Below are 11,558 nucleotides of genomic sequence, written 5' to 3'. Positions count from 1 at the left end.
TCCGAACCCTCCGCTCCAGCCTGGAGCCCCTGCCCACACTCCAAACCCTCCGCTCCAACCTGGAGCCGCTGCCCACACTCCAAACCCTCCGCTCCAGCCTGGAGCCCCTGCCCACACTCCGAACCCTCCGCTCCAGCCTGGAGCCGCTGCCCACACTCCAAACCCTCCGCTCCAGCCTAGAGCCCCTGCCCACACTCCGAACCCTCCGCTCCAGCCTGGAGCCCCTGCCCACACTCCGAACCCTCCGCTCCAGCCTAGAGCCCCTGCCCACACTCCAAACCCTGCGCTCCAGCCTGGAGCCCCTGCCCACACTCCAAACCCTCCGCTCCAGCCTGGAGCCCCTGCCCACACTCCGAACCCTCCGCTCCAACCTGGAGCCGCTGCCCACACTCCAAACCCTCCGCTCCAGCCTGGAGCCCCTGCCCACACTCCGAACCCTCCGCTCCAGCCTAGAGCCCCTGCCCACACTCCAAACCCTCCGCTCCAGCCTGGAGCCCCTGCCCACACTCCGAACCCTCCGCTCCAGCCTAGAGTCCCTGCCCACACTCCAAACCCTCCGCTCCAGCCTGGAGCCCCTGCCCACACTCCGAACCCTCCGCTCCAGCCTAGAGCCCCTGCCCACACTCCAAACCCTCCGCTCCAGCCTGGAGCCCCTGCCCACACTCCAAACCCTCCGCTCCAGCCTGGAGCCCCTGCCCACACTCCGAACCCTCCATCCCAGCCTGGAGCCGCTGCCCACACTCCAAACCCTCCGCTCCAGCCTGGAGCCCCTGCCCACACTCCAAACCCTCCGCTCCAGCCTGGAGCCGCTGCCCACACTCCGAACCCTCCATCCCAGCCTGGAGCCCCTGCCCACACTCCAAACCCTCCGCTCCAGCCTGGAGCCCCTGCCCACACTCCGAACCCTCCGCTCCAGCCTAGAGCCCCTGCCCACACTCCAAACCCTCTGCTCCAGCCTGGAGCCCCTGCCCACACTCCAAACCCTCCGCTCCAGCCTGGAGCCCCTGCCCACACTCCAAACCCTCCGCTCCAGCCTGGAGCCCCTGCCCACACTCCAAACCCTCCGCTCCAGCCTGGAGCCCCTGCCCACACTCCAAACCCTCCGCTCCAGCCTGGAGCCCCTGCCCACACTCCAAACCCTCCGCTCCAGCCTGGAGCCCCTGCCCACACTCCGAACCCTCCGCTCCAGCCTGGAGCCCCTGCCCACACTCCGAACCCTCCGCTCCAGCCTGGAGCCCCTGCCCACACTCCGAACCCTCCGCTCCAGCCTGGAGCCCCTGCCCACACTCCGAACCCTCCGCTCCAGCCTGGAGCCCCTGCCCACACTCCGAACCCTCCATCCCAGCCTGGAGCCCCTGCCCACACTCCGAACCCTCCGCTCCAGCCTGGAGCCCCTGCCCACACTCCGAACCCTCCGCTCCAGCCTGGAGCCCCTGCCCACACTCCGAACCCTCCGCTCCAGCCTGGAGCCCCTGCCCACACTCCAAACCCTGCGCTCCAGCCTGGAGCCCCTGCCCACACTCCGAACCCTCCGCTCCAGCCTGGAGCCCCTGCCCACACTCCGAACCCTCCGCTCCAGCCTGGAGCCCCTGCCCACACTCCGAACCCTCCATCCCAGCCTGGAGCCCCTGCCCACACTCCAAACCCTCCGCTCCAGCCTGGAGCCCCTGCCCACACTCCAAACCCTCCGCTCCAGCCTGGAGCCGCTGCCCACACTCCGAACCCTCCGCTCCAGCCTGGAGCCCCTGCCCACACTCCGAACCCTCCGCTCCAGCCTGGAGCCCCTGCCCACACTCCGAACCCTCCATCCCAGCCTGGAGCCCCTGCCCACACTCCAAACCCTCCGCTCCAGCCTGGAGCCCCTGCCCACACTCCAAACCCTCTGCTCCAGCCTGGAGCCCCTGCCCACACTCTGAACCCTCCGCTCCAGCCTGGAGCCCCTGCCCACACTCCGAACCCTCCGCTCCAACCTGGAGCCGCTGCCCACACTCCAAACACTCCGCTCCAGCCTGGAGCCCCTGCCCACACTCCGAACCCTCCGCTCCAGCCTGGAGCCCCTGCCCACACTCCGAACCCTCCGCTCCAGCCTGGAGCCCCTGCCCACACTCCGAACCCTCCGCTCCAGCCTGGAGCCCCTGCCCACACTCCGAACCCTCCGCTCCAGCCTGGAGCCCCTGCCCACACTCCAAACCCTCCATCCCAGCCTGGAGCCCCTGCCCACACTCCAAACCCTCCGCTCCAGCCTGGAGCCCCTGCCCACACTCCAAACCCTCCGCTCCAGCCTGGAGCCGCTGCCCACACTCCAAACCCTCCGCTCCAGCCTGGAGCCCCTGCCCACACTCCAAACCCTCCGCTCCAGCCTGGAGCCCCTGCCCACACTCCGAACCCTCCATCCCAGCCTGGAGCCCCTGCCCACACTCCGAACCCTCCGCTCCAGCCTGGAGCCCCTGCCCACACTCCGAACCCTCCGCTCCAGCCTGGAGCCCCTGCCCACACTCCGAACCCTGCGCTCCAGCCTGGAGCCCCTGCCCACACTCCAAACCCTGCGCTCCAGCCTGGAGCCCCTGCCCACACTCCGAACCCTCCGCTCCAGCCTGGAGCCCCTGCCCACACTCCGAACCCTCCGCTCCAGCCTGGAGCCCCTGCCCACACTCCGAACCCTCCATCCCAGCCTGGAGCCCCTGCCCACACTCCAAACCCTCCGCTCCAGCCTGGAGCCCCTGCCCACACTCCAAACCCTCCGCTCCAGCCTGGAGCCGCTGCCCACACTCCGAACCCTCCGCTCCAGCCTGGAGCCCCTGCCCACACTCCGAACCCTCCGCTCCAGCCTGGAGCCCCTGCCCACACTCCGAACCCTCCATCCCAGCCTGGAGCCCCTGCCCACACTCCAAACCCTCCGCTCCAGCCTGGAGCCCCTGCCCACACTCCGAACCCTCCGCTCCAGCCTGGAGCCCCTGCCCACACTCTGAACCCTCCGCTCCAGCCTGGAGCCCCTGCCCACACTCCAAACCCTCCGCTCCAGCCTAGAGCCCCTGCCCACACTCCAAACCCTCCGCTCCAGCCTGGAGCCCCTGCCCACACTCCGAACCCTCCGCTCCAGCCTAGAGCCCCTGCCCACACTCCAAACCCTCCGCTCCAGCCTGGAGCCCCTGCCCACACTCCAAACCCTCCGCTCCAGCCTGGAGCCCCTGCCCACACTCCGAACCCTCCGCTCCAACCTGGAGCCGCTGCCCACACTCCAAACCCTCCGCTCCAGCCTGGAGCCCCTGCCCACACTCCGAACCCTCCGCTCCAGCCTGGAGCCCCTGCCCACACTCCGAACCCTCCGCTCCAGCCTGGAGCCCCTGCCCACACTCCGAACCCTCCGCTCCAGCCTGGAGCCCCTGCCCACACTCCAAACCCTCCATCCCAGCCTGGAGCCCCTGCCCACACTCCAAACCCTCCGCTCCAGCCTGGAGCCCCTGCCCACACTCCAAACCCTCCGCTCCAGCCTGGAGCCGCTGCCCACACTCCAAACCCTCCGCTCCAGCCTGGAGCCCCTGCCCACACTCCAAACCCTCCGCTCCAGCCTGGAGCCCCTGCCCACACTCCGAACCCTCCGCTCCAGCCTGGAGCCCCTGCCCACACTCCGAACCCTCCGCTCCAGCCTAGAGCCCCTGCCCACACTCCAAACCCTCCGCTCCAGCCTGGAGCCCCTGCCCACACTCCAAACCCTCCGCTCCAGCCTGGAGCCCCTGCCCACACTCCGAACCCTCCGCTCCAACCTGGAGCCGCTGCCCACACTCCAAACCCTCCGCTCCAGCCTGGAGCCGCTGCCCACACTCCAAACCCTCCGCTCCAGCCTGGAGCCCCTGCCCACACTCCAAACCCTCCGCTCCAGCCTGGAGCCCCTGCCCACACTCCAAACCCTCCGCTCCAGCCTGGAGCCCCTGCCCACACTCCAAACCCTCCGCTCCAGCCTGGAGCCCCTGCCCACACTCCAAACCCTCCGCTCCAGCCTGGAGCCCCTGCCCACACTCCAAACCCTCCGCTCCAGCCTGGAGCCCCTGCCCACACTCCAAACCCTCCGCTCCAGCCTGGAGCCCCTGCCCACACTCCAAACCCTCCGCCCCCAGCCTGGAGCCCCTGCCCACACTCCGAACCCTCAGCTCCAGCCTGGAGCCCCTGCCCACACTCCAAACCCTCCGCCCCAGCCTGGAGCCCCTGCCCACACTCCAAACCCTCCGCTCCAGCCTGGAGCCCCTGCCCACACTCCAAACCCTCCGCTCCAGCCTGGAGCCCCTGCCCACACTCCGAACCCTCCATCCCAGCCTGGAGCCGCTGCCCACACTCCGAACCCTCCATCCCAGCCTGGAGCCCCTGCGCACACTCCGAACCCTCCGCCCCAGCCTGGAGCCCCTGCCCACACTCCAAACCCTCCATCCCAGCCTGGAGCCCCTGCCCACACTCCAAACCCTCCGCTCCAGCCTGGAGCCCCTGCCCACACTCCAAACCCTCCATCCCAGCCTGGAGCCCCTGCCCACACTCCAAACCCTCCGCTCCAGCCTGGAGCCCCTGCCCACACTCCGAACCCTCCATCCCAGCCTGGAGCCCCTGCCCACACTCCAAACCCTCCGCTCCAGCCTGGAGCCCCTGCCCACACTCCAAACCCTCCGCTCCAGCCTGGAGCCGCTGCCCACACTCCGAACCCTCCATCCCAGCCTGGAGCCCCTGCCCACACTCCAAACCCTCCGCTCCAGCCTGGAGCCCCTGCCCACACTCCAAACCCTCCGCTCCAGCCTGGAGCCCCTGCCCACACTCCAAACCCTCCGCTCCAGCCTGGAGCCCCTGCCCACACTCCAAACCCTCCGCTCCAGCCTGGAGCCCCTGCCCACACTCCGAACCCTCCGCTCCAGCCTGGAGCCCCTGCCCACACTCCGAACCCTCCGCTCCAGCCTGGAGCCCCTGCCCACACTCCAAACCCTCCGCTCCAGCCTGGAGCCCCTGCCCACACTCCGAACCCTCCGCCCCAGCCTGGAGCCCCTGCCCACACTCCAAACCCTCCATCCCAGCCTGGAGCCCCTGCCCACACTCCAAACCCTCCGCTCCAGCCTGGAGCCCCTGCCCACACTCCGAACCCTCCGCCCCAGCCTGGAGCCCCTGCCCACACTCCGAACCCTCCATCCCAGCCTGGAGCCCCTGCCCACACTCCAAACCCTCCGCTCCAGCCTGGAGCCCCTGCCCACACTCCAAACCCTCCATCCCAGCCTGGAGCCCCTGCCCACACTCCAAACCCTCCGCTCCAGCCTGGAGTCCCTGCCCACACTCCGAACCCTCCATCCCAGCCTGGAGCCCCTGCCCACACTCCAAACCCTCCGCTCCAGCCTGGAGCCCCTGCCCACACTCCAAACCCTCCGCTCCAGCCTGGAGCCGCTGCCCACACTCCGAACCCTCCATCCCAGCCTGGAGCCCCTGCCCACACTCCAAACCCTCCGCTCCAGCCTGGAGCCCCTGCCCACACTCCGAACCCTCCGCTCCAGCCTAGAGCCCCTGCCCACACTCCAAACCCTCCGCTCCAGCCTGGAGCCCCTGCCCACACTCCAAACCCTCCGCTCCAGCCTGGAGCCCCTGCCCACACTCCAAACCCTCCGCTCCAGCCTGGAGCCCCTGCCCACACTCCGAACCCTCCGCTCCCAGCCTGGAGCCCCTGCCCACACTCCAAGCCCTCCGCTCCAGCCTGGAGCCCCTGCCCACACTCCGAACCCTCCGCTCCAGCCTGGAGCCCCTGCCCACACTCCGAACCCTCCGCTCCAGCCTGGAGCCCCTGCCCACACTCCGAACCCTCCGCTCCAGCCTAGAGCCCCTGCCCACACTCCAAACCCTCCGCTCCAGCCTGGAGCCCCTGCCCACACTCTGAACCCTCCGCTCCAGCCTGGAGCCCCTGCCCACACTCCAAACCCTCCGCTCCAGCCTGGAGCCCCTGCCCACACTCCAAACCCTCCGCTCCAACCTGGAGCCGCTGCCCACACTCCGAACCCTCCGCTCCAGCCTGGAGCCCCTGCCCACACTCCGAACCCTCCGCTCCAGCCTGGAGCCCCTGCCCACACTCCGAACCCTCCGCTCCAGCCTAGAGCCCCTGCCCACACTCCAAACCCTCCGCTCCAGCCTGGAGCCCCTGCCCACACTCCGAACCCTCCGCTCCAGCCTAGAGCCCCTGCCCACACTCCGAACCCTCCGCTCCAGCCTGGAGCCCCTGCCCACACTCCGAACCCTCCGCTCCAGCCTGGAGCCCCTGCCCACACTCCGAACCCTCCGCTCCAGCCTGGAGCCCCTGCCCACACTCCGAACCCTCCGCTCCAGCCTAGAGCCCCTGCCCACACTCCAAACCCTCCGCTCCAGCCTGGAGCCCCTGCCCACACTCCGAACCCTCCGCTCCAGCCTAGAGCCCCTGCCCACACTCCAAACCCTCCGCTCCAGCCTGGAGCCCCTGCCCACACTCCAAACCCTCCGCTCCAGCCTGGAGCCCCTGCCCACACTCCGAACCCTCCGCTCCAACCTGGAGCCGCTGCCCACACTCCAAACCCTCCGCTCCAGCCTGGAGCCCCTGCCCACACTCCGAACCCTCCGCTCCAGCCTGGAGCCCCTGCCCACACTCCGAACCCTCCGCTCCAGCCTGGAGCCCCTGCCCACACTCCGAACCCTCCGCTCCAGCCTGGAGCCCCTGCCCACACTCCAAACCCTCCATCCCAGCCTGGAGCCCCTGCCCACACTCCAAACCCTCCGCTCCAGCCTGGAGCCCCTGCCCACACTCCAAGCCCTCCGCTCCAGCCTGGAGCCGCTGCCCACACTCCAAACCCTCCGCTCCAGCCTGGAGCCCCTGCCCACACTCCGAACCCTCCGCTCCAGCCTGGAGCCCCTGCCCACACTCAGAACCCTCCGCTCCAGCCTGGAGCCCCTGCCCACACTCCGAACCCTCCGCTCCAGCCTAGAGCCCCTGCCCACACTCCAAACCCTCCGCTCCAGCCTGGAGCCCCTGCCCACACTCCAAACCCTCCGCTCCAGCCTGGAGCCCCTGCCCACACTCCGAACCCTCCGCTCCAACCTGGAGCCGCTGCCCACACTCCAAACCCTCCGCTCCAGCCTGGAGCCCCTGCCCACACTCCGAACCCTCCGCTCCAGCCTGGAGCCCCTGCCCACACTCCAAACCCTCCGCTCCAGCCTGGAGCCCCTGCCCACACTCCAAACCCTCCGCTCCAGCCTGGAGCCCCTGCCCACACTCCAAACCCTCCGCTCCAGCCTGGAGCCCCTGCCCACACTCCAAACCCTCCGCTCCAGCCTGGAGCCCCTGCCCACACTCCAAACCCTCCGCTCCAGCCTGGAGCCCCTGCCCACACTCCAAACCCTCCGCTCCAGCCTGGAGCCCCTGCCCACACTCCAAACCCTCCGCTCCAGCCTGGAGCCCCTGCCCACACTCCAAACCCTCCGCCCCCAGCCTGGAGCCCCTGCCCACACTCCGAACCCTCAGCTCCAGCCTGGAGCCCCTGCCCACACTCCAAACCCTCCGCCCCAGCCTGGAGCCCCTGCCCACACTCCAAACCCTCCGCTCCAGCCTGGAGCCCCTGCCCACACTCCAAACCCTCCGCTCCAGCCTGGAGCCCCTGCCCACACTCCGAACCCTCCATCCCAGCCTGGAGCCGCTGCCCACACTCCGAACCCTCCATCCCAGCCTGGAGCCCCTGCGCACACTCCGAACCCTCCGCCCCAGCCTGGAGCCCCTGCCCACACTCCAAACCCTCCATCCCAGCCTGGAGCCCCTGCCCACACTCCAAACCCTCCGCTCCAGCCTGGAGCCCCTGCCCACACTCCAAACCCTCCATCCCAGCCTGGAGCCCCTGCCCACACTCCAAACCCTCCGCTCCAGCCTGGAGCCCCTGCCCACACTCCGAACCCTCCATCCCAGCCTGGAGCCCCTGCCCACACTCCAAACCCTCCGCTCCAGCCTGGAGCCCCTGCCCACACTCCAAACCCTCCGCTCCAGCCTGGAGCCGCTGCCCACACTCCGAACCCTCCATCCCAGCCTGGAGCCCCTGCCCACACTCCAAACCCTCCGCTCCAGCCTGGAGCCCCTGCCCACACTCCGAACCCTCCGCTCCAGCCTAGAGCCCCTGCCCACACTCCAAACCCTCCGCTCCAGCCTGGAGCCCCTGCCCACACTCCAAACCCTCCGCTCCAGCCTGGAGCCCCTGCCTACACTCCAAACCCTCCGCTCCAGCCTGGAGCCCCTGCCCACACTCCAAACCCTCCGCTCCAGCCTGGAGCCCCTGCCCACACTCCAAACCCTCCGCTCCAGCCTGGAGCCCCTGCCCACACTCCAAACCCTCCGCTCCAGCCTGGAGCCCCTGCCCACACTCCAAACCCTCCGCTCCAGCCTGGAGCCCCTGCCCACACTCCAAACCCTCCATCCCAGCCTGGAGCCCCTGCCCACACTCCAAACCCTCCGCTCCAGCCTGGAGCCCCTGCCCACACTCCAAACCCTCCGCCCCCAGCCTGGAGCCCCTGCCCACACTCCGAACCCTCAGCTCCAGCCTGGAGCCCCTGCCCACACTCCAAACCCTCCGCCCCAGCCTGGAGCCCCTGCCCACACTCCGAACCCTCCGCTCCAGCCTGGAGCCCCTGCCCACACTCCGAACCCTCCGCTCCAGCCTGGAGCCCCTGCCCACACTCCAAACCCTCCGCTCCAGCCTGGAGCCCCTGCCCACACTCCGAACCCTCCGCCCCAGCCTGGAGCCCCTGCCCACACTCCGAACCCTCCGCTCCAGCCTGGAGCCCCTGCCCACACTCCAAACCCTCCATCCCAGCCTGGAGCCCCTGCCCACACTCCAAACCCTCCATCCCAGCCTGGAGCCCCTGCCCACACTCCGAACCCTCCGCTCCAGCCTGGAGCCCCTGCCCACACTCCAAACCCTCCGCTCCAGCCTGGAGCCCCTGCCCACACTCCAAACCCTCCATCCCAGCCTGGAGCCCCTGCCCACACTCCAAACCCTCCGCTCCAGCCTGGAGCCCCTGCCCACACTCCGAACCCTCCGCTCCAGCCTGGAGCCCCTGCCCACACTCCGAACCCTCCGCTCCAGCCTGGAGCCCCTGCCCACACTCCGAACCCTCCGCTCCAGCCTGGAGCCCCTGCCCACACTCCGAACCCTCCGCTCCAGCCTGGAGCCCCTGCCCACACTCCGAACCCTCCGCTCCAGCCTGGAGCCCCTGCCCACACTCCAAACCCTCCGCCCCCAGCCTGGAGCCCCTGCCCACACTCCAAACCCTCCGCTCCAGCCTGGAGCCCCTGCCCACACTCCAAACCCTCCGCTCCAGCCTGGAGCCCCTGCCCACACTCCAAACCCTCCGCCCCAGCCTGGAGCCCCTGCCCACACTCCGAACCCTCCGCCCCAGCCTGGAGCCCCTGCCCACACTCCAAACCCTCCGCTCCAGCCTGGAGCCCCTGCCCACACTCCAAACCCTCCGCTCCAGCCTGGAGCCCCTGCCCACACTCCGAACCCTCCGCTCCAGCCTGGAGCCCCTGCCCACACTCCGAACCCTCCGCCCCAGCCTGGAGCCCCTGCCCACACTCCGAACCCTCCGCTCCAGCCTGGAGCCCCTGCCCACACTCCGAACCCTCCGCTCCCAGCCTGGAGCCCCTGCCCACACTCCGAACCCTCCGCTCCAGCCTGGAGCCCCTGCCCACACTCCAAACCCTCCATCCCAGCCTGGAGCCGCTGCCCACACTCCAAACCCTCCGCTCCCAGCCTGGAGCCCCTGCCCACACTCCGAACCCTCCGCTCCAGCCTGGAGCCCCTGCCCACACTCCAAACCCTCCGCTCCAGCCTGGAGCCCCTGCCCACACTCCAAACCCTCCATCCCAGCCTGGAGCCGCTGCCCACACTCCGAACCCTCCGCCCCAGCCTGGAGCCCCTGCCCACACTCCGAACCCTCCGCTCCAGCCTGGAGCCCCTGCCCACACTCCGAACCCTCCGCTCCAGCCTGGAGCCCCTGCCCACACTCCGAACCCTCCGCTCCAGCCTAGAGCCCCTGCCCACACTCCAAACCCTCCGCTCCAGCCTGGAGCCCCTGCCCACACTCCAAACCCTCCGCTCCAGCCTGGAGCCCCTGCCCACACTCCGAACCCTCCGCCCCAGCCTGGAGCCCCTGCCCACACTCCAAACCCTCCGCTCCAGCCTGGAGCCGCTGCCCACACTCCGAACCCTCCGCCCCAGCCTGGAGCCCCTGCCCACACTCCGAACCCTCCGCACCAGCCTGGAGCCCCTGCCCACACTCCGAACCCTCCGCCCCAGCCTGGAGCCCCTGCCCACACTCCAAACCCTCCGCCCCAGCCTGGAGCCCCTGCCCACACTCCGAACCCTCCGCTCCAGCCTGGAGCCCCTGCCCACACTCCAAACCCTCCGCCCCAGCCTGGAGCCCCTGCCCACACTCCAAACCCTCCGCCCCCAGCCTGGAGCCCCTGCCCACACTCCAAACCCTCCGCTCCAGCCTGGAGCCCCTGCCCACACTCCGAACCCTCCGCTCCAACCTGGAGCCCCTGCCCACACTCCAAACCCTCCGCCCCCAGCCTGGAGCCCCTGCCCACACTCCAAACCCTCCGCCCCAGCCTGGAGCCCCTGCCCACACTCCGAACCCTCCGCTCCAGCGTGGAGCCCCTGCCCACACTCCAAACCCTCCGCCCCAGCCTGGAGCCCCTGCCCACACTCCAAACCCTCCGCCCCAGCCTGGAGCCCCTGCCCACACTCCGAACCCTCCGCTCCAGCCTGGAGCCCCTGCCCACACTCCGAACCCTCCGCTCCAGCCTGGAGCCCCTGCCCACACTCCGAACCCTCCGCTCCAGCCTGGAGCCCCTGCCCACACTCCGAACCCTCCATCCCAGCCTGGAGCCCCTGCCCACACTCCAAACCCTCCATCCCAGCCTGGAGCCCCTGCCCACACTCCGAACCCTCCGCTCCAGCCTGGAGCCCCTGCCCACACTCCGAACCCTCCGCTCCAGCCTGGAGCCCCTGCCCACACTCCGAACCCTCCGCCCCAGCCTGGAGCCCCTGCCCACACTCCAAACCCTCCGCCCCAGCCTGGAGCCCCTGCCCACACTCCAAACCCTCCGCTCCAGCCTGGAGCCCCTGCCCGCACTCCAAACCCTCCGCCCCAGCCTGGAGCCCCTGCCCACACTCCAAACCCTCCGCTCCAGCCTGGAGCCCCTGCCCACACTCCGAACCCTCCGCTCCAGCCTGGAGCCCCTGCCCACACTCCGAACCCTCCGCTCCAGCCTGGAGCCCCTGCCCACACTCCAAACCCTCCGCCCCAGCCTGGAGCCCCTGCCCACACTCCGAACCCTCCGCTCCAGCGTGGAGCCCCTGCCCACACTCCAAACCCTCCGCCCCAGCCTGGAGCCCCTGCCCACACTCCAAACCCTCCGCCCCAGCCTGGAGCCCCTGCCCACACTCCGAACCCTCCGCTCCAGCCTGGAGCCCCTGCCCACACTCCGAACCCTCCGCTCCAGCCTGGAGCCCCTGCCCACACTCCGA

This window comes from Pelodiscus sinensis, chromosome 23, assembly GCF_049634645.1.
Source record: "Pelodiscus sinensis isolate JC-2024 chromosome 23, ASM4963464v1, whole genome shotgun sequence".
In the NCBI taxonomy this organism is placed as follows: Eukaryota; Metazoa; Chordata; order Testudines; family Trionychidae; genus Pelodiscus; species Pelodiscus sinensis.
This window is presented reverse-complemented; position numbering follows the sequence as displayed.